The sequence below is a fragment of the Globicephala melas genome, chromosome 19 (assembly GCF_963455315.2).
Source record: "Globicephala melas chromosome 19, mGloMel1.2, whole genome shotgun sequence".
NCBI lineage: Eukaryota > Metazoa > Chordata > Mammalia > Artiodactyla > Delphinidae > Globicephala > Globicephala melas.
Window position 1 is genome coordinate 12,567,177 of NC_083332.1, and position 20,608 is coordinate 12,587,784.

The 20,608-nt window shown below is 42.7% G+C and overlaps 1 protein-coding gene across 2 annotated transcripts in view; it reads left to right on the forward strand.

Annotated features, from left to right (window-relative positions):
• FCGBP (Fc gamma binding protein) overlaps positions 1–20,608 on the forward strand; it is a 142,871-nt gene that overhangs the window by 7,234 nt on the left and 115,029 nt on the right. Inside the window, exons 2-3 of one of the 2 annotated variants that reach the window (XM_060288453.1) lie at positions 7,641–7,757; positions 9,913–10,028. The gene's annotated coding sequence lies outside the window, so the exon portion shown is untranslated. The remainder of the gene's footprint in view (positions 1–7,640; positions 7,758–9,912; positions 10,029–20,608) is intronic. The other variant, XM_060288452.1, reaches the window with a different exon arrangement.

The following is a 20,608-nucleotide window of genomic DNA, read 5'->3' on the forward strand; positions in this document are numbered from 1 at the left end:
TTTTTACTCTGGCTTTTGGGTATATCTTATCTGATACAGAAAATTCCTCTTTTTTGGGATCAAACTCTGGGCCTTAGCAGTGAAAGTTCGGAGTCTTAACCACTGGACCGCCAGGGAATTCCCTAAACTTTTTTTCTTCATAAACATCTTGTGGATTGACAGGTGAATTCCTAGATTACTTTTAAACTTTTGTTACTATTCTGAATGGAATCTTATTTTTTGTTAGAGTTTCTGGTTGTTTACTATTATGTAGAGGAATGTTATTCATTTTTCCAGTTTGATATTTTATTTGGCCAATTTGCTGACTTACAGTTTTAATGGTTTTGAGTTTCTGTATGGAATACCAAATCACATCCAAATAATGACAGTTTTGTCATTCTCCCTCCCATTCTGTATATACATATTTATAATGTCTTATTGCAATGGTCAGGACCCCTAGGAGTGAACAGTAGTAGTGATTGTGTTCTTCCTGATCTTAAAGGGAATGAGCTTAAGGTTCCGTCTTTTTTTAAAAAATTTATTTATTTTTGGCTGCGTTGGGTCTTTGTTGCTGTGCATGGGCTTCTCTCTAGTTGCGGTGAGTGGGGGTTACTCTTCGTTGCCGTGCACGGGCTTCTCATTGTGGTGGCTTCTCTTGTTGTGGAGCACGGGCTCTAGGCGCACGGACTTCAGTAGTTGTGGCATGCGGGCGCAACAGTTGTGGCGCATGGGCTCAGTAGTCGTGGCTCGCGGACTCTAGAGCGCAGGCTCAGTAGTTGTGGCACATGGGCTTAGTTGCTCCGCGGCATGTGGGATCTTCCCGGACCAGGGCTCGAACCTGTGTCCCGTGCATTGGCAGGCGGATTCTTAACCATTGCGCCACCAGGGAAGCCCAAAATTCTGTCTTAATTGTGTGGTGTGTGGTAGATTTTTAGTAGATAGTCCTTATCAAATTATGGAAGTTCCTTTCTATCCCTAGTTTTCTGAGAGCTTTTATCATAAATAGATGTTGAAGTTTATTAAATGTTTTTTTCAATCCATGGAGGTGACCATATGACTTTCCTCCTTTATTCCATAATGTAGTGCATTACATTGTTAACTTTCTGATGTTTATTAAAACCTACTCAATTATGTTTTATTTTTCATACATTATTGTATTTGCTTATCTAATATTTTATTTAGGAATTGTATTTACACTTAGAAAGTAAAATGGGCCTCTAATATTCTTTTCCTAAATTGTTCCTATTCACTTTAGGAATCAAGGATATACCAGCTTTGTAAAATGAATTTCTCTTCTTCTCCCTGTAATAATTTGTATACAGCAGGTATTACTTGTTCCTTGAAAGCTTGGTAGAATTCCCCTGTTAAACCTTCTGGGACTTCTTTTAACTAAAATTTCAGGTTCTTTAATTGTTGTTGGTCTTTTCAAAGTTTACTGTTTCTTGTTTCAGTATTGGCATTTTCTATTCTTGTGGAAATTTGTCCATTTTGTCAGTTTTCAAGTGTATTGGTTTATATAGTTCAAAAATTTACTTTATCATTTAAGAATATCTATATCTATAGTTTCCCCCCTTTTTAGTTATGCATTTTGTTTTTTATTTGTATGTTTCTTTTTTTCTATCAGTCTTGCCTGAAGCATTTCTATCTTATTAGAATTTCAAGTTGCCAAGTTTCGGTTTTTGTTGATCTTCTCTATTTTTCTACTTTGTCAATTTCTGCCTTTAAATTTTTTTCTTCTTGTTTTTTTTTTTTTGGATTTTTCTCTGTTGTTTCATATTTAAGTTCCTAAAATGAGGCTTCCTTCATTTGTTTTCAATCTTTTGATAAGAAATATTCAAAGCAATAGATTACCGTTGAATCATTGCTTTGGTAGTGCTTTTGTTGCCATTCAGTTATAAGGATTTATTTCTTTTATGTTTTATTTTTTAACTCAATAGTTATTCATATTATATTATTTAAGTTTCCAGGCTTCTGTATTTTTGTTTTTTAGAGTCATCTACACTGATATGGATAACTATGGTATAATGAAGAGAGTCCAGAATGCAGTGCCTCAGAAGACATTTATTTATTTCACAAAACATCCCAGAGTAGGTAGGTGGCCTCGCCCCAAGAGGTCATCAGGTCCCACCTTTCTTATTGCCCTGCTTTGAGCATCATCCTGACTCATACGGTTGAAGCCATCTTAGGGTCACCAAATCTGTGTTCCCCTCTGTGAGAAGACAGAATGAAGACGTATGAAACAATTAGCTTCATTTTAAGGACATGACACAGAAGTTGCCCACCTTACTTCTGCTTATATCCCACTGGCCAAAAATTAGTCATATGGCTACAGGAGACAGAGTACTAAAAACAGAAAGTGAACCAGTTACGTTAGTAGAGAGAATTTAATAAAAGGAATTGGTTGAGTTAGTGAAATAGATGTTGAGATGACAAAATGGGGATATTGTATTAATCAGAGATAATAGATGCAGAAATTAGCTTTCACCCCCTAGGACTGGGGCAACAAAGGGAATAGGTTTCTAGTTGTTTACTATTATGTAAACATAATAGAGTTATTAAAATCATGGTAGGGTTATTAGAATCTAGAAGTTTGAAGGAATACTCCAGTAGAGCTGGAACCCAGGCCTCTGACAAGGGGACAGCTGGTCTTTGTATGTCAGAGAGAGAAAAATGAGACTAAGAGTATGGAAAAGACAGGAGTCAGCTGCTGCCATAAGGGGGAAGAACCACTGCCGGGGTGATGCTAACAGGAAAGGGAAGCAAAACACGAAGAAGCACGTACTTTCCCCTTCCAGCCTTTTGTCTTTCTTTCTTGTGCTTCCTCTGAAAAGAACCAAGTAGGGAGCTGGCGGCCTCAGAGCCGCAAAGCAGAGTGCAAAAGGGTGGGTTTGGGTTAAGAAACAATGGACTAGTCACCAACACAGTTCACCCACCCGACCACTCAGCATCCATACATATCTTTCTACACATATTTGAACTTCCATTTAAGAACCATAAAACATCATGTTTCACCTAATCTTGAACAAAGATGCTCTCATCTGCTCTCCAAACAGGGGAGATACAGAATTCCTCCAGTCATATTATCCATTCCTGTTTTGCTTTCTTCTGTTATTCTCCTTATGGCATTCATTTGGACTGAGTCTCCTCCCAACATTTCCATTTTCCCCTCTATGCTAGTTGCAAGTTTTACACTTACTTGCTGTTCTTTTAGTGTTTACTCTAAAAATATCTTCATGTGTATTCAACAAAATCCTCTCCATTTATAAGTTTTTCAAGATGTTAGTTCTTTTTTAAACACCTAAATTTGACATTGTTACTGTACTTTTGATAGAGTTTTGATATGTTTACCTTTTTTTGTTTATTTTTCCTTTTCTTATCATTCCTTCTTGTATTTCAGACCTTCATTCTAGGATTAGTTTTATTCTTCCTGAAGTATATCTCTTAGAAGTTCTTTTGAAGAGGGTGTCCTGGGAATCAATTCCTAGTTTTTGGTTTGTCTAAACAATAATTTTATTTTTGTTCTTGAAAGATTCTGCTGGACAAACAATTCTAGTGTGACAGTTATTTTATTTTGGCACTTTGAGGGTCTCATTCCACTATCTTCTGGCTTCCATTATTGCTGCTGAAAAATAAAAAGTAATGCTTTGGCTTTGTCTAATGATTTTCTCTTTAGTGTGCTAAAGTTTACTATATATCTAGCATGGATGTTTTAAAATATGTTCTGCCTGGGATTCATTGGGTTTCCTGAATTTGAGGAAGAATCTTTCATCAATTCTGAAAAATTCCCAGATATGATCTCTTCATATATGCCTCTCTCCCTTCTATTATCTTTTTTGTTCTTAAACCATGAATTAGGGACTTCCCTGGTGGCACCGTTGTTAAGACTCTGTGCTCCCAATGCGGGGGCCTGGATTCGATCCCTGGTCAGGGAACTAGATCCCACATGCGTGCCGCAACTAAGAGTTCGCATGCCACAACTAAGGAGCCAGCGAGCTGCAACTTAGGAGCTGGCGAGCCGCAACTAAGACCCAGCGCAACCAAATAAATAAATAAATATTTAAAACCATGAATTAGATGTACGTTGGACCTTCCCACTCTGTCCCATATTTCTTAACCCATTGTTTATAATGTCCGTCTTTTTTCTTCCTGGGCTGTGCTCTGTGTAATTTCTTTCTTTTTTTAAATTAATTAATTAATTAATTTTTGGCTGCATTGGGTCTTCGTTGCTGCATGAGGGCTTTCTCTAGTTGTGGCAAGCAGGGGCTACTCTTCGTTGTGGTGCGCGGGCTTCTCATTGCGGTGGCTGTTCTTGTTGCGGAGCATGGGCTCTAGGTGCGTGGGCTTCAGTACCTGTGGCACGCGGGCTCAGTATTTATGGCGCATGGGCTTAGTTGCTCCGCGGCATGTGAGATCTTCCCGGACCAGGGCTTGAACCCATGTCCCTGCATTGGCAGGCGGATTCTTAACCACTGTGCCACCAGGGAAGTCCCTGTATAATTTCTTCAAGTACATATGTGTTCTAGTTTCTTCTCCTTTCAGCTGTGATATAATCTATTTAATATGTCCACTGGGTTTTAAATTTTTCATATATGTAATTTCTAGTTTTTCTTGTTCAAATCTTCCTTGCCAATCTTGATACTCTGTTTTTCCTTCAGTATTTTTTAAACGCCATCTTCAATCTCTTTAAACATTTATTTATTTTATATTCAGTACCTTATAATTTCAATATTTATACCAACTCTGAGTATGGTTCTGAGGTTTATTGCTTCTGCTTGTGTGGTTTGTGGAACTCACGTTCCTTGGGATTTTATCTGTGGAAATTCTTTAAAGCCTGGGTTTAAAACGCATTTCCCTGGATAGAGTTAGTGTTTGCTTATGCCGTGTACCTATGGGAATAGCCAACTTGGGACCACTCTAAAATTTTGTCTTTCAGGTTACACAGATAGTACAAATTTAGGCTTTAAACCCACAGGAATATGGACTTAGTGTTAGGAACTCTCAGGGGAAATCTTTTTCTCTTGATTTACTCATCATAAAGGTGGAGACAAACATATATTCCCACCATCTTTTTCAGATGGAGAGCTTTTTAAAAAAGTACGAACTGAAGGTTTGCCCTCAGGTTCTAGAATTTTTTATATAGGTCTCTGATCTTTCCTCTCACTCTGCTTAAGTCCCAGGACTTCTCTCCTGTGAACATGGTTCATTAACACCCAGGCTTCATGCAGTTAACCCCAGGAAAAGTGCTGAGTCTAGAGCTCTCTTTACTTCTCTGGATCCATGTTTCTTGGTTTTGGTCTGCAAGGATATACTTAAGGCACACTGTCTCTCCTTCAAGAATGGCCCAACCAAGAGGAAGTGTCTGGGCCCCCAGGCCTCACCTGCTCTCATTGAATCAGAGAGCTAGTTTACATACAATTAACTGTACCTATTCATTTTTAAATTAATTATATCCTGCCGCTAGCTTTCATGGACAGCAAATTCAATTACTCATTAATCTGATAGTTCTCTTATTCAGAGAACACTGAAGAACTGTTAATATCCTAAAACTAAGGAATGTTTCTTACGGGCTGAATTGTGTCTCCCCCCACCCCACCCCCAAAGTCATATGTTGAAGGCCTCATCCTCAGTACCTCAAAATGACTGTATTTGGAGCTAGGGCCTCTAAAGAGGTTAAGTGGACAACAAAACAATGGTAATTGTGTGAGGTGATAGAGGTGCTAACGAACCTGATTGTGGTAATCATTTCGTACTATATGCATGTATCCAATCGTTCCATCATATACCTTAAACTTATACAATTGTTCTATGTCAATTATATGTCAATAAAGCTAGGAAAAATAAAAATAGATGCAATGTGGCATCCTGCTTGGGATCCCGGAAAGGAAAAAGAACATTGGTGGAAAAACTAGGGAAATCCAGATAAAGTCTGAAGTTTCACTTAAAAAACATAAAAATAAAGTAGGATAAGTGCCATTAAAAATTTCCAAAATACAGCAAGAGGGAAGAGATATGGGAACATCTGTATAACTGATTCACTTTGTTATAAAGCAGAAACTAACACACCATTGTAAAGCAATTATACCCCAATAAAGATGTTAAAAAAAATTTAAAAAATAAATTTCCAAAATACAATGAGAGGACACACCAGGAGCAACTAATCAGGACACAAAGATTTCAAAGCAGAGTAAAAATCTGGATGTAATTTTTTCAGTGAAAAACCCAAGGTACCTGCCTCTAGAAACAGGCAATTATTCTAAAGGTTAACTGACTTGTTTTATGGTTGCTGTTGTTATTATTATTATCATTTATCATTTTTGTCTCTCCCTTGCTACACACACATACACACACACGTGCACACACACACACACACACACACACGGACACTAAGCTTCATGATAAAGAGGTCAAATCTATATTATTCACTTCCTTACCCCCAGTATCTAGAACAATGCCTGGCATACAGTAAAACAATGCCTGCCTCGAAAAATATATATGGTGAGTGAATGAATGAGCCATAGAATTGGAAATACCATAATTTAGTCAGTCATTTCCCTGTTAACAGACGTTCAGATGGTCTCCAATTCAGATTGGTTTTGTTGTGATTGCCTTCTAGTGCTGTTATATACAACATATCTTTAGCTACTGAAGCATATCCTTAGCTACTAATCCCTTCGTTCCTGTAGTATGGATTCCTCAAGATAACACTTCTGTCACAGCTTTATGCCCCCTTTTAAAAAACTTTTAACAGGAAATGCCTTTCCTAAAAGGTTGTGATGATTTACTGTCACGTCAGCAGTGTATAAAACTTTATTTCTTTCCCCACTCTAGATAATGTCAGTTGTTTTAATATTTTCCAATTTGTTGAATGAATAATTGTATTTCATTTCAAATTAAATTTAAAAATCTTAAAACACTGAAAAAAAAAGAGGTTAAGTGGAAACGAGGCCATTAGGGTGGGTCCTAATCTAATCGTGACTGGTGTCCTTATAAGAAGAAGAAAATTGAACACACAAAGAGACACCAGAGGGAGTTCCCTCGTGGTCCAGTGGCTAAGACTCTGTGCTTCCAATGCAGGGGGCCTGGGTTCAATCCCTGGTCAGGGAGCTAGATCCCATATGTTGCAACTAAGGGTTTGCATGCCACAACTAAAGACCCTAAATGCCGCAACTAAAGATTCTGCATGCAGCAACTAAAAGATCCCACGTGCCCCAACTAAGATCAGGCGCAGCCAAATAAATAAATAAAATATTTAACGAAATAAAACAAAAAAACCCCAAAGAGACACCAGGGATGTGTGTGCACAGGGGAAAGAAGGCAGTCATCTGCAAGCCAAGGAGAGAGACCTCAGAAGAAGCCAAATCTGCCCACACCTTGATCTTGGGCATCTAGTCTCCAGAACTGTGAGAAATAAATTTCTGTTGTTGTTGAAGCCACCCAATCTGTGGTACTTTGTTATGGCAGCCCCAGCAGACTAATACTGTCTCCAATGCTATAATTTCAGACACCATCTTAGTAGCACAGAAGGAGGAACTATGATTTGACACTGGGGCCTTTCCAAAGCTGTTCCCATCACACCCATTGCACAGCCTGGTTTGGCAGACAGACTCAACAAGCCCAGGCCTAGGATGTGTCTCACTCATGTATCATGTTTCTTTTTTCAGGGTCCTTCTGCTCAGGAATGAATCTGAGGCCAGGCAACATCTTGGTGATGCTCCAGCCTTTCCAGCTGACTTGGTGTAGAGGACCTGTGGGATGTGCTGAGGAGGACTGAGGGAGAGGTGAGGACAGCAGGAGTTAGGGAGGGGGAAGGGGGGCAGAAGCACTCTCTCAGGCCCGAAACCAGATTCTCTGAATAGGTGTGGGTGAGGAAGGCATTTTATGACGTCTAGAAACACAGGGGGAAATGCAGGAAGGGAATGATGTCCAGTGAGTTTAGGACTAAGTGATTCAGCGGTGGCGCAAGCATCCCAGCCCTCTTTTGCCTCTCTTGATTACCTCGGGAGGCTCATTCAATCATAAATAATTGCATCTATTCACCTTTATTAATTCCCTCCCCCAGACTTCAAGTATGACAAATTCATTCTCTCACTGGAAAAATATTTCCTGAGCACAGTCAATGTATTGGGCATATAGCAGCTGAGCAGGCAGTCTCTGCCTTCACACAGCTCCAAATCTGGGCGAGCAAGCTCTCACAGGAGTGAATGTTTCACAAAATGGTTTAAAGACTTAAACATAAGACATGACACCATAAAACTCCCAGAAGAGAGCATAGGCAAAACATTCTCTGACATAAATGTAATGTCCATCAACAGATGAATGGATAAAGAAGATGTGGTACATATACACAATGGAATATTACTCAGCCATAAAAAAGAATGGAATAATGGCATTTGCAGCAACCTGGATGCAGCGCAACTAGAGATCATCATACTCAGTGAAGTATGTCAGAAAGAGAAAGACAAATACCATATGATATCACTTCTATGTGGAATCTAAAATGTGGCACAAATGAACCTATCTATTGATCCAGAACAGAAGCAGACTCATAGACATAGACAACAGACTTGTGGTTGCCAAGGGGGTTGGGGGTAGGGAGAGGGAGGGACTGGGAGTTTGGGGTTGGCAGGTGCAAACTATTACCTTTAGAATGGTTAAACAACAAAGTCCTACTGTATAGCACAGGGAACTCGATTCACTATCCTGTGATAAACCATAATGGAAAAGAATATAAAAAAGAATGTATATAAGTGTATAAATGAGTCACTTTGCTGTACAGCAGTTATTGGCCCACATTGTAAGTCCACTATACTGCAATAAGAAAAAATTGAAGAAAAAAACATTAAATACATCTACAATATCATTAAAAAAAAAAAAGAATGAGTGTTTCAGAAGGGGCAGTAGGGGTGCTGCGGGAGCACAGGCACAGAAAGAACCAACTAGACCTGAAGGCCTCAGTGAGGAAGCTGAGACCTGAAAGATGAGGAGGGGTGGGAAGGGAGAGAGTTTCAGATTCAAGAGAACTGGGTTGTGAAAGCCCTAAAGTAATTAAAGTATCAGTTCATGACACTGAGGAAGCCCCCCGTGGCGGGACTGTGGAGTGACGGGGATGGTGGCCCAGGCTGAGGCAGCAAGCAGAAGCCTGCTGGGAAGAGGGATCTGGGAATGGGAAAGGGTAAGGATTTTAGACTCTCCCTGAAGGACAATGGTCTGGTCTCTGTGTGGGGTTCCAGTGGGGGACCTGATCTGACCGTGGAGTCCTGGTGGGGCCCTTGTCTGTCCATGGGGTCCTGGTGAGGCCCTGGTCTGTCCGTGGGGTCCCGGTGAGGGCCCTGGTCTGTCCGTGGGGTCCCAGTGGGGGCCCTGGAAGGGCCCACAGAAGGATTAAGCAGGGAAGTGACTACTAGATCATGCATGGATTGTAGAGCAAGATTTGGAAGGTTGCTGTTGTAGTAGTACAGGAGAGAGATGGTGATGGCTTGGAGGAGGGTAGCTTCTGTGGGGACCGAGAGAAGTGACAGATTTTGAATCTCTGGCACATGGGAAAGGATCTGATATGGAGTGAGGGAGCAGGTGGAGGTAAGTGTGACTCTCAGATTTCTAGGGAGAGAGAAGAGCCAGGAGAGAAGAGAGAGGAGAGAAGAGGTCTAGCTGTTACTCTAGGAGGTCTGTTTAGGGGAAGAAGGATCTTTTTTTTTAAGAGTATGGAGAAGGAATAATAATATCTGGACACAGCTTTGGGACGCCAAGGAATGGCAGGGTGTATTACTGTCCACAGTGTTTGCTGTCTCTCCTGAAATATCCCCACTTGATATCAAGCTTGGCCATATGACTCGCTTTAGCCAATGAAATGTGAACACCGTGATGTACATCTCTTCCAAGCTGAAGCTTCAAGAGCCAGCTCACGGCTGTCCATGTCTCTTTTCCCTCTGCCAGGAGGGTGGCAGTGTTTCAGAGGCTGCCCCATCAGCCCAGGTTAATGAAGGAAGAAGTGGAGCAGAGCCCAGCCCACCCATGTTGGACATGGCACAAGTGTGAGTCTCTACCTTTATGTGAGTCACTGGGACTTGGGTTCATTTGTTTCCGCAGCATATCCTGATTACTTCTCTCCTCCTCCAGACCTTGAGGTGTTTGGCAAGCGGGGGGGGATGAAGAGCCTTCAGTTAGGATTGTGGGATTATCTTTGGAGAATGGTCCTGTTTTAGTTAAGATAAGAGTTGGAGGGAACATCGAGGGAAGGGTTTACAGGGGTTGCAGTGGAAGAGTTTGGGAAGGATGGAGTGAGGCAGGAGCCGGTAGAGCAAAAGACAACACAGAGAATGATGGAGATGCGAGAACCTGAGATGACGAGATGAGCTGGTGTTTGGGGGGATTACCAAGGGAAACAAAAGAGAGGAAACATGATGACTTTGGTCATGACACCCCTTGGAGGGCAGTGGGCTCTCAAGTTCAGAACCACATAGTGCTTCAGAAGGTAGCCTCCTAGTCCCATCTCCTCCCTCTCACTTTACTCTCTTAATGTTCCTCGTCATTCTCATCACAATCAGCTCACTTCTGAGTTGTTGGTGTCCTTCTGATAGAATGTGACTTCCATGCTGTAAGAGTCCGGCCTGAGTTGTTTATCACTGTACCCTGAATTCTAAGCACAGGGGCCCAGCCCGCTGTGAGATGAATGAATGAATGAATAAAACTTACGGATCCATCCTGTTCGTCATGGTCTCTCCCATCAGTAAGAAGGGTGGTTCTCAGCAGTCTGTAAACCTAGGTTTGACTCTTGGCTCATAGTTTTCTGTCTTAGTCATTGTGGGCAAGTTACCTAACCTCTCTGACCTTGGTTTCCTTAGCTTTAAAATGGGATACTCATAGATATCTAAGTCATAGGGCTCTTCTCAGAATTAAATGAGATGATTTATCTCATTTAAAGGACTCAGCGTGTTGAACAACTAGCCAATTCTTTGGGACTTCTTCTGTCCTAATTTTAGAAAGGCGTCTATGCTGATACCCAGTGCAGACAAATATGCCAGTCCTCTCCACTAGAACTCCACACAGTTTTCCCAATCTCCTTGCTCCTCAACAGAGGAAAAGAGATTTGTCCAGAGACCCACAGGGTATACTGAAGACCCAGCCAGGGCTGTCCCCACTACGCCTTAGAAGGAAGTGGCTCTCTCAGCTAGTGAGGAGTGTGACTCAAAAGAAATATCCAGGAAAAAAAAAGAGGGGGAGAGAAAAAGAAAGAAAGAAAGGAAGGGAGGGAGGGAGGGAGGGAGGGAGGAAGGAAGGAAGGAAGAAAGGAAGGAAAAAGACAGAAAGAAGGAAAGAAAGAAAGAAAGAAAGAAGAAAGAAAGAAAAAGAAAGAAAGGAAAAAGAAAGAAAGATCCAGCAGGCAAGTGAGTGGATTCGTTTCCTATAGCTCCTATAACAAATTACCAAAAACTTAGTGGCTTACAAGAACACGAATTTACTGTCTTACAATTCTGGAGGTTAGAAGTGTAAAATCCCTCTCACTGGGCTAAAATCAAAGTGTCATAGGGCTGCATTCCTTATGGAGGCTTGAGGGGAGAACCCATTTCCTTGCCTTTTCCAGCTTCTAGAGACCACCTGCACTCCTTGGCTCATGGCCCCTTCCTTCATCTTCAGAGGCAGCGTGACATCACTCTGAGCTCTGCTTCCATCCTCACATCTTCTCTGACTCTCCTGCCTCCCTCTTTCACTTATAAGGACGCTTGTGATTACATTGGGTCTACCTGGATAATCTGGAATCCTCTCCCCATCTCAAAATCCTTAGCTTAATCATATTTGCAGCGTCTCCCTTTTGCCATGTAAGATAACATATGGACAGGTTCCAGGCATTAGGACATGGACATCTTTGGAGGGTCATTTTTCTGCCTACTACAGAGGGCAAGTTGGAAATGTGCTCTCAGGCCTCAGAGCACTCTTTGTCCCTCTCTGGTCTCTCCAGCTGTTGCTGATCTCATTTCTTTCCCCCCTTTTCCCATTTTTTCCCCCCATCCTCACAGCTTACTTTAAAACAGCTATCATCAGCTAGAGGCATTTGCTCCAAATTGCCTAATCCTTAAGAATGGTGGTCCAAGTTAAGGTCCCCTCTGATTATGTCCATTAGAAGGAGCTTGATCAGAGTCTCCAGGTGGAGCTTCTAGAACAGCACAGTCCAAGAGAAATAGAATGTGAGCCACAAATGTGAGTCACATATATCATGTCAAATTTCCAGGAATCCTGTTTAAAAAAAATACGTTAAAAAGAAATAGATGGAATTAACTTTAATAATACATATTGTATTTAATACAATGTATTGGACATACGATTTTAGCATGCATTTAATAGAAAAATTATTAATGAGATATTTTATATTGTCTTTGAAATCTGGTGTGTAGTTTATACTTCAGGACATCTCAATCCAGACTAGCCACATTCCAAGTGCTTAATATTGATAATATTATACTGGACGGTGCAGGCCTAGAACCTAAACTCTGCGAGAGCCCCAGGGCCTAGAACAGTCCCTGGAGCAGTGGGCACTCAGATTTGTGGAATGCAGGAATTAATGGACTGCTCTGTTCAGGTTTAGGCTCTTTTTCAAAAGCCCTGGGCCACTGACTCAAAGAAGGAAGCCTGGTACTTCCCTGGTGGCACAGTGGTTAGGAATCCGCCTGCCAGTGCAGGGGACATGGGTTTGAGCCCTGGTCCGGGAAGATCCCACATGCCATGGAGCAACTAAGCCCGTGTGCCACAACTACCGAGCCTGCTCTCTAGAGCCTGCGAGCCACAACTACCGAGCCTGCGAGCCACAACTACCGAAGCCTGCTCGCCCTAGAGCCCATGCACTGCAACCACTGAAGCCCGCGTGCCTAGAGCCGGTGCTCTGCAGCAAGAGAAGCCACCGCAGTGAGAAGCCCACATACCACAACAAAGAGTAACCCCCTCTCGATGAAACTAGAGAAAGCCCACGTGCAGCAACGAAGACCCAACACAGCCAAAAAAAAAAAGGAAGCCTAACTGGGGGGGGGGGGGAGTGGGGGGAGGGGGGAATCCTGTACATCTAATTTGCATAATCCCTCCCGGGTGTGCTTGCTCTCCAGGCAACTTCCCTCTAGTGATTTCCACTGGGTCCGCTCTTACCCAGGCAACCCTTTTTAATTTATTTTTTGGCTGTGCCATGCACTTTACAGTATCTCAGTTCCCTGACCAGGGACTGAACCCAGGCCACAGCATTGGAAGCCCAGAATCCTAACCACTAGGCCATCAGGGAACTCCCTAATCCCAGGCAACCTTGAAAAATGCACCATTGAGCTGTGCTTAGTCCTGTCTGGAAGGTAAAGGACAGAAAGAGACTCTCCATGGAGCCAATTCCCAGGAGACCAGGGGTGGGTGCGTGAAGAAGAAAGCCCCCAAGCCAGCCCTTTGTGATCTGGTTCTGGTCCCTACTCATCTCCTGCCTTATCACATTGTTCTGGACTGAATAATGCCCTCCCCCCTCAAATCTGTACATTGAAGCCCTGACCCCCAAGTGTGGCTGAGTTTGGAGATAGGGTTTTTAGGGAGGTAATTAAGGTTAAATGAGGTTATAAGGCTGGGGCCCTAATCCAATAGGACTGGTGTCCTTATTGGAAGAGGAAGAGACATGAAAGGCATGTGCACAAAGAGAAAAGGCCACGTGAGGACACAGTGAGAAGGTGGCTGTCTGCAAGCCAAGGAGAGAGGCCTCAAGAGAAACCAACCCTTCTGGCACCTTGATACCGGACTTCCAACCTCCAGAACTGTGAGAAAATAAATTTCTGTTGTTAAGCCACCCAGTCTATGCTATTCTGTTATAGCAGCCCCAGCAAACTAACACCTGCCTCATCTCTCACCAGTCTTCAATGCTGCCCTTCAACTCCACTCCATTCGTTCTGGCGTAAACCAGTGTTCCTTCTTTCGGAGAAGAACTTTTTCTCCCCCTGGGTGATACACAAGAAGTAGCAGAGCTAGCCACTCAGCTGGGTGCATTCTGGGAAGACAGAACTGCCCCAGAATAAGTAAAGGAGACAAGCAGGAGTGCCTGCTATATGTCAGATCACTGTCAGTCACTGACCACGTCACTCCATTTAGTCTTTAAAACAAAACACTATGAAGTGAGTACCACTGACCGCGTTTCAAAGAAAATAACTCCAACAGTGAATATTTACACTCAAAAGTGTCAAGCACTGTGCTCTGGACCTAACATGCATCACCTCATTTAATCCTCACTGCGACGGAGGAGGAGGTGGGAACCATCATTACCACCACTATTCTATAGGAAAGGCAGGCAGGCCCTGGGCAGTTCAATCACTTGCCCAAGTGCACGGAACGGGCAACTGCCAAGTAGAGCAGTCTGACTCCAGAGCGCTCACTCCTGCCCCCTGCACTCCGCCTTCTGTCCACGAGTCACCGGAGAGTCAGGCAACCATTGCCCAAGTCAAGCTTGCCCAGGGTTAAATAACGATCATCTGCATTGGGCTGCATGGGAACTCGGTTTCATCAAAAGTGCTGTTACATTCACTCACAGGTGTCCACCCTACGAAAGATATTGTGCTACCAGTGTGGAGTCTGAAGACCAAAACCCACAGTTACTGGCTAAAAGGAGGATCAGTGTAGGGGAAGGATGGTCATGCAAATAGTTATAATCCAACTCACTGGAGGAAGATATTGAATCCAGTGGGGTCCTATAAGCAGCTCAGTGTTTGCCTTGGAAGTCGTTTTTCACGGGGGAATTTATGCTGGAGAAAAACCAAACAAGACTGGTCATAAATCACTTAATTAAAAAAAAAAGTATTGCAGTAGAAACAGAAAAAAAGCAAAATCTCTCTCTTAACCACATAACCACATAAGGATCTTAATAGACTTTGAATTTAAGAACAAGCTTTGTAAATTATTACTGAATCTTTTTTTATCATCTTTATACGACTTTATAACCGACTCTAATTTTTACGACTTTATAAACCGTCTCTAATTTTTAAAGCAACCATTGCTTTTCACTTATGGATTTCATCTAAAAATATTTCAAGCCTTAAAAAAAATTCAAGTATAAATATCTTTAACAGGACAAAAAAACTAACAAGTTTCATTAACACTGGAAGTGTTCTTATCTTTTTTCTCCTTGGGTGTTAAAAACTTGAGAACAGTAACTACTGTGGAATTCAAAAAACTCATTTGCTTTGAGATTGTCTTTGGCCTTCAAATCCAGCTAACATTTTATGGATTGAAAACTAACTTCCATTCTTAAAGGGGAAGCACATATTCTGATCTTCTGTTTTCCTCTGAAAAAGGAATTTATGTGCTTTTCGACAGATGAGGCAATAGTATATTCAAAGCATAGCGACTTGAGAACACGATTTGCTTTAGGAAACTCAAAAATTTCTGTATTTCTGGAACATAAAGTTCAGGAAAGGAGATGAGACTGTGCTGAAGATAACCTTGAAGAGCCTTTTATGCTACATTAAAAAGTTGGGGGACTTCCCTGGTAGCGCAGTGGTTAAGAATCCACCTGCCAATGCAGGGGACACGGGTTTGAGCCCTGGTCCGGGAAGATCCCACATGCTGCAGAGCAGCTAAGCCCATGCCCCACAACTACTGAGCCTGTGCTCTAGAGCCTTCATGCCACAACTAATGAAGCCTGCGTGCCACAACAGCTGAAGCCGGCACCTAGAGCCCATGCTCGGCAACAAGAGAAGCCTGTGCACGGCAATGAAGAGTAGCCCCCGCTCTCCACAACTAGAGAAAGCCGGCGCACAGCAACGGAGACCCAATGCAGCCAAAAATAATAAATAAGTAAATAATTACATTTAAAAGTAAAGTTGGAATTTCACCCTGATTGGCTGGCAGGCAGTGAAAAGGAAAAACGCTGTTTCCTCCTCTAGTCACCACTCAGCTCTCAGTACCAGTCAGCAAACCTGTGGAGGTTTTTCCCACACCAAGAAATTCTCCAATTCTCTGGGGACACCAACTGCATGTCTTAGAATTCAATTCAATTCTGACACCACCTACCTGGAGTTAGCTTGAGATCCCACCCAGGTTAAGGGCTCAGTCCCGCAAGCCTAACCCCCAACTCAGATACCTATGGCAAGCAGTGGGTCTTCAGGTTACCTGCAACCTCTGTCCCACTTGGCTACACATCGGGGGTTCCCATCACCCCCTCCTCGGGTTCGATCATTTGCTAGAACAGCTCACAGAACTCAGGAAAACAGTTTACTTACCTGTAAAAAGGATGCACCTCTGGAATGGTTGAATGGAAGAGATGCACAGGGCGAAGTGTGGGACACAGTGAAAGTTGGCAACAGCCACTGCATTACCATAAACTCGGGTGTGGTTGAAAGGGGCTTGTGAAGAATAAGACACTCTTTTCACTTTTATCGCTCTTATCACTTAAGAAATCCAAGGGTTTTAGGGACTCTGTGTCAGGAAAGGGGACAAAAACCAAACGTATCTTTCTTAATATGAATCACAATATCACAGGCAGCTATTGAAAAAACTTTGGCAAGAGTCTGAAGTGATCAGTTATACCTATTTATAAAGTTTCTCTTGACGGCGCCCCTGAGGATGGATTGCAGAGGACCGGGAAGACCACGTGTAGTCAGCGTCGATTATGAAGTTATTGTCTCTGAGCTCCCAACCCACCCTCCTATGTTTTGCTTTGTGATGCTGAGCTGGGAAACCACATTTCTGCTTTACCAGGTGGTTCTGTTTTAGACCCTGGCAATGGGGTTTACTAGGAGGTTGCAGAAGTGGGGTGATTAACTCATCCTGGTTTTCCCAGGACTTCTCCAGTTTTAGCACTGAAAGTTCTGCTTCCTGGGAAACTCTTCCCAGGGTGCTTGGTCACCTTATGCAGAAGGGACTGACTTGCCTGCTGTTCTTGTGAGTGTTACCCAGCAACACTTCACTCTGATGGTGGTGGCAGTGGCAGCAGCAGCAGCAGCAGTACTGTCTTCCTGTAGCAGCTGCTGAATCCAATTTGTAGTTTTCTAACTCTGGCAAAACCAGTCTCATCAGAAACAGCAGCGCCAGCTGGCTAGTGCCCCTTCTTTTGCATCTGTGTTTCCCCAGCTCTAGGTGTGGTCCCTGCTTCCTGCAGTTGCTACTTCTCTCCTATCTTAGAGCTGTAGTTCTCAGAGTGTGGTCCCCAGACCAGCAGCATCAGTATCGGCTGGGAACTTGTGAGAATTGCAAAACTCCAAGCCCCATCCCAGACCCATCAGAGACTCTGGTAGCTGTCCTCAACAGTCTGCCTTTTAACAGGTCCTCCAGGTGATTTGGCTAAGGTTTAAAAACAGCTAAGCTGCCTTAGAATTCTTTTTTTTACCCTTTCAGTTATCTAGATAACAACTTTATACCAAGTTGGCAGTTCCTTGCATTATAGTCCATATGTTAAATTCCCTCTGTTAGAGTACCTGGTGTGGTTTCTCTCTCCTTACTGGACCCTGACTGACTGATCCAGAGCCTGCTGCAGTAATACAAGTTAAAGATGAAGACTGTCCAAACTAGAGTATAGTGGGAGTGGGGTGGAGAAGAGGGACACACAGAAGATATTTAAAAGGTCTTGATTACTATTTGAGTAGAGGGAGGAGTCTAGGACAGCTCCCACTTTCCTGGCCTGGGTCGCAGATGGACTGTGGTGCCCGTTCACACAATACAGGCAATGTAGGAAGAGGGATGGGGTGATGGTGGTGGAGATGATTGATGTGCTTTTGGATTTGATCAGGTTCCAATAGAGATACTCAGGTGCAGGCATCCCATCAGCAGATGGCCATAGGGTCTTGGTGTGTGTCTTTGCGTTAGAATCCGTGGGATTGTGGGGACAAAGGGTAAATCGCTAGATATTGCCAAATTCTCCTCCATGGAGGCTTTACTTTTTTGCGTTCCACTAGCAAGGTGTGAGAACCCCTGTGTCCCCATGGCATTGCCAACAGAGTGTTGTCAAACGCTTGGAGTTTTGCTAATCTGATAAGCGAGAAAAAGAATCTCCGTGTGGTTTGAATTTGTGGTTTTTAAAAATTATGAGTGGGGCTGAGCATATTTTTGTATATGTCGAGGACATTGGCATTTCTTTTTATGTGAACTTCTTCATGTATCTTGCCCACTTTCGATAGGTTTCTTGGTCTTTTTTGCCTCAATTTTTAGATGCTCTTTATATTTTAGGGATACTAACCCTTTGTGATATAAGTTGTAAATTTTTTTCCTTCATTTTGTCATCTGTAGTTTTTAGTTTGCACCTAGTGGGTTTATGGTTTGAACCTGCAAAAGGTTTTCATTTTTGCTTGGTCATTTGACAAAATTCTCTTTCATTGCTTCTGGATTTTTTTTTGCGGTACGCGGGCCTCTCACTGCCATGGCGTCTCCCGTTGCGGAGCACAGGCTCCGGACGCACAGGCTCAGCGGCCATGGCTCACGGGCCCAGACGCTCCGCGGCATGTGGGATCTTCCCGGACCGGGGCACGAACCCGTGTCACCTGCATCGGCAGGCGGACCCTCAACCACTGCGCCACCAGGGAAGCCCCATTGCTTCTGGATTTTGATGACCAGTTTGGCAAATTTACCCTGTTCCCACATTCGCAGGTCATTAGGAGACTCACCAGTGTTTTATTATTTATGAGGTTGTATTTTTCCACTTAGTTCTTTGATATACTTCGAATTTAATCTGGTATCCAGTGTGAGGAACAGACTCAAACTTTTCTTTTTGTTTATCTAGTTGCTCTAATACCACTAAATTAAAAACTTCCCTAAAGTTCCTTACTAAATTAAAAAGTATTATATGATCATGTTAATTTCCGTAAGCAATTGTTTCTATTTCTCGATTGATCTGTTTACTTATTGATGCACCAATAACACATTGTTTTATACGGTTTTTTTTTTTTTTTTTTCGGTACGCGGTCCTCTCACTGCCGTGACCTCTCCCGTTGCGGAGCACAGGCTCCGGACGCGCAGGCTCAGCGGCCATGGCTCACGGGCCCAGCCGCTCCGCGGCATGCGGGATCCTCCCGGAACCGGGCACGAACCTGCACCGGCAGGCGGACTCTCAACCACTGCGCCACCAGGGAAGCCCTATATGGTTTTTAATATCTGTTTTCTCCTCCTCCTTCTTATTTTTCAGTTTTCCCCCCCATATTTGCCTGTTTTACTTTCAAATGAACCTTATAATCAAGTTGTCTAGCTCTAGGAAAAAACCCCAATGACATTTTTATTAGGCTTGTGATACATTTACAAATGAACTCAGGGGCAATGACCTCCTTATAATGTTGACAGTCATTTTTGTTTCCATCCTTGGAATCCGGGCGCCATCTGGTGACCACTGTTCACAACAGCAATTATTTTCTCTAAAAAAGCTGCTCAAAGCAATAAACACTTGTCACCTCACACACACTTTCTGTGAGTCAGGTTTTGGAGGGAGGCTTATCTGAATGTTCCTGGCTCGAAGCCCTGGCTCATCCTCACTGCCAGGGCCTCACTCATCAGAAGGCTTGAATGGAGCTGGGGGAATTCCCTCCCAAGGCGGCTCAATTCCACATCTGGAAGACCAGGCTGGCTTGGTCATGTCCCTCTGCATTTCGTTGTCTTTCATGACCTTGACACTTTTAAGGAGTATTTATCAGCTCTTTTATTAAATGTCCCTAAATTTGGGTTTGTCTGATGTTTTTCATGGTTGAAATGAAGTTATACATTTTTGCCAGGAACACCACACAGATGATGCTGTGTCTGTCTCAGTGCATCATATCAGACATGTCAGTATGTCTTGTTATGGGCGATGTTGACCGTCACTAGGTTAAGGCACAGTCTGCTGCACTTCTCCACTGTAAAGTTACTGTCTTTCCCTTTGCAATTAATAAGTATCTTGGGGGAGATACTTCATGACTATACAAGTCTTGATTCTCCTCAAACTCGCACCTGCTAATTTTAGCATCTGTTGGTGGATCTGGTCTGCGACAGTTGTTACTGGGGCATTTGCCTAATAGTGATTTTTCATGTCCCTTTCTCCTCTATGTCTATTAGTTGGAATTCCATTGAAAGAAAGAGCTGTTCCTTCTCCCCGTTACTTATTTGATTATTTACTTAGATCAACATGGACTCATGGATATCTGTTTTATTCTGTGGGTTAAAACCTCATATTGAGAGTCTTTTAAAGTTTTGACAGCCGGCTGGATATGAAACGGTATGCTATTATGGTTTTAATTAGAATCTTTCTGAATACTGAATTCTAATGAGGTTGGGCATCTTTGGCTCTTTCCCTTTGTGGCCTCTAGGAAATGCTTATAGCAGCTATTTTTTTTACACTTCTTATTATTAAAAAAAAAATTTCTTTTGGCCGTGCCGTGTGGCTTGTGGGATCTTAGTTCCGCGACCAAGGATTGAACCCAGACCCTCAGCAGTGAGAGCATGGAGTCCTAACCACTGGACTGCTAGGGAATTCCATACGCTTTTTTAAAGTTAAAAAAAAAATTTATTGAAGTGTAGTTGATTTACAATGTTTCAGGTGTAAAGCAAAGTACAGGAAAAAAAATATATATATATTCTTTTTCAGATTCTTTTCCATTATAGGCTATTACAAGGTATTGAATATAGTTCCCTGAGCTATACAGGTCCTTATTGTTTATCTGTTTTATATATA